Here is a 3,167-nt window from a genome sequence, read left to right as displayed (position 1 = left end):
CTCCATCTAGCAAAGTAGGTCGTGAAACCTTCATTTTTCTTTTGGAAGAGGACTTCCAGCTCGCGCATGGTGACTTGAAAATCCATGTTCGACGAGTATTGCTTGATGAAGACATTGACAAAGTCCTCCCAAGTGGGGAAGAGCTTAGGGTCCTGGTGGTAGTACCATTTGAGTGGCACAGGTTCCAAGGACAAAGAAAAGGCAGGCAGATACATGGACTTGTCCACACCTTTCAAGTTCATGGCATTCACAAAGCTCAAGAGATGATCACGGGGATTGTCCGTGGCTTTGAACTTCGGTAAGTCGGATGAACTAAACTTTTCCGGTAGTTTGCCGGGAAAAGGTTCAGGATCGAGAAAGAAATACTTGCTACCCATAGTTTGCTGCAGAACCATTTTTTCGATCTTCTTCTCGTTATCGAGGTCATTTTTGGCTTGCGCTGCCGCTAAGGATTCGTTTTCCATTTTCAGTTGATTCATAAGTACGGTCATTTGGGCCATTTGGTCCCGCAGCTCTTCCATGGACATGTTTGAGGGTGCGAATCGAGGTTGGGCAATCGGAGATCCTTGAAAGGGGGAGTGACGGATGGAGCTTGGAGTTGCTAAACCTTGTGTTGGTGATGTATCTTCGAGACGTACTAACCTTTGATTTTCAGATCGACGCCAAGTGGCAGAACCAGCCCTATGCATAAGACAAGCTAAAGTTTAGGCCCAAAGTTAAGCATTACTTAGTCTAGACTTTCGACTCTTCCTATCGGTTTTCTATTCTCACTCTTTGTTGGTATATTTTGGCTTTTTTTTGGTCATTCTTTAGATTTTCAAAACACTTGCCCGCGTGACATTCAAAGTTACATTAATTGGCGTGCTTGGTTTTGGTGCCGAACATTGTCGTCATAGGAGGCATAATGACGACGCAAGGAATTATTTATTTTATAAGTCGTTTTTAGAATTGAGTGCTTTTCCCATACGCCTTCGTAGCAAATTTGTTATGAATTTTTTTTATTGCTACGTACATTTTGTGCGCGGGCACCGAGGCTGCGGTGCCTGGCCAAAAGGCCAAGCAGCAACTTCAGCGCCCAGCAGGGGGCGTTGAAATAATTGGCGCCCAGCCAGGGGCGCTGAAAATGCGTCCCTGACTGGTACTCGTATTCTGTTCGTCTATTTTTTTCGTACATGCGACTTATTTTTGCGTGCTTGCCTAATAACGTCCTTTACGCGTTGTGCAGCGTTGTGAGATCCGTTACAGGCCATCCTAGGCGTCGCTTATTTTGGTGGCGATCGCCCGGGGTTGCGGAACACGTATTTTGGTATAACTCTTTGGCCAATCGGTGTTTATTAATGTTTGGGAAATTTTTAGGGTCATTGGTTTTTCGGTATTATTTGTCACACACAATCACGACATAATCACATAATTCGCTACACATAACTAGCATTACAACATGAAGCAAAAAATAATATGTCACGTAGTTTATGATAGGCTTCTATGGGTAATATTTGCGCCTGGCTTGGTACCGCTTCTATCGTAGATCCATCACATGCCCCAGTCGAGGTAGTGCATTCAACAGACGAATTTCGTCCCAAGAGGCCAATCACGATGTAAGCCAAGGGGGCATGCACAAATGAGAGGGACCTTAGTGGGCGAGCGATTGGGTTTGGGACGGGTGTACTACTAGCGAAAAATGCCGAGTGGACAACTTTCGAAGCGTATGCACCCCCCGGTTGGCGATGGGTATCCTTAGTCCCAACTCCCGAGATGAAACATGCCAAGGGAGCCGAGATTCGTTATGCGGTTCTGTCCGTTCACATTAATATGCTGATTTTCAGGTCGTCCCAACTTGATAAGGAAATAAACGCGGAGTAGGATCGTTTCACCCTTCGGCTATTTTGATTACCTACGAGCACGAGTATTTCATTAACGTCCCCAACGGAGTCGCCACTGTGAGGGGGTCGAAAAAGCACGAGGGTAATGCATGACCTCGTCCCTCATGGGCGTGACGTCGTCAGATCAAGTGTAGTTAGCCTTTGTGTTTACACCCAATCGACTAGTAATATAGGAGTCGTCATTCAGTTTTTAACGACAATGAGAAAAACTGACAAAACCCGGTTATCGTGACATAAAGGGAGTGCAATTATGTTCGACCACGACGGCCATAGGTTCCCTTGTGATCCCAGGTGTGGGGATCGCTCAGCGTACACCCGCAGGGCAGAGATTGAGAGTTCGGGGGACTGTAACTACCGAGAGGAGTGCTCATCGATAACTCCAAAGGCAGGTTATCCTTACTAGCTCATCATAAATAATTGAAGAGACATGCGTTTAAACTATTAAACTACTCTGAATTGATTTTAGAAATATGCAACACATAATACTAAATCGATCGTGATTATCTTATTTAGATTGATTTAAGGTACCTAGCATGATAATTCAATTGTCCAGGGTATTATCTTATTACGCGTGATAGATCAATCAAGTTAATAGTTTGACAATTTTATAAAAGGGTGATGAAAGCGATTAAATCATATGAGGGACACATTACAACGCACCCTTGAGAGGTGCATCACGGTTCTCAGAAAACTAACCACTTGGCTTTGCTATTTCTCTTTTTATTTAACGAATCTCGGGTTTCTGAGCAGTGTTCCAGTATTTAGGTTTAATTCATCAGCTACAAGGGACAGGATACGTTCTGTTCGACTTTTGGGTCGATTGCGACAGAACGCGGGATCAATTTCGCAGCGTGAGGCTTAGGCTTAGGGTTGGAGTTAATACTCAGATTATGAATTGTGTGTGTCCTCTTCACGTCGGTTTTAAGGCTATATTTATAGGGAAAGAGTTTGTGGAAAGATAGATCTTTAGAATACAAATCCAAAAAGAATTCGGAGACGACACGGCCCCAAGTATTTTCAGCGCCCAGGGCTGGGCGCCGAAGATTTCGGCACCCAGACCCAGGCGTTGAAAATAGGATCTGAGCCGAGCCTTCTTGTCAGATTTAGACTCTTAAACACGGAGCTTTTGAGACTTATCCGAGTTTCTTAGTGCGTATCAACTTATGACGGAATGCGTCTGGGCCCGTTACGAACTCTAGGTTCGTTAGGAATTTAATCAATACGTAACTCTTATTTTCGAATTATAACAGGAATAGAATTCCTTTTGCCAATTCTATCTCTTTTAGG

The sequence above is a fragment of the Spinacia oleracea genome, chromosome 5 (genome assembly GCF_020520425.1).
Source record: "Spinacia oleracea cultivar Varoflay chromosome 5, BTI_SOV_V1, whole genome shotgun sequence".
NCBI classification, from domain to species: domain Eukaryota; kingdom Viridiplantae; phylum Streptophyta; class Magnoliopsida; order Caryophyllales; family Amaranthaceae; genus Spinacia; species Spinacia oleracea.
This window is presented reverse-complemented; position numbering follows the sequence as displayed.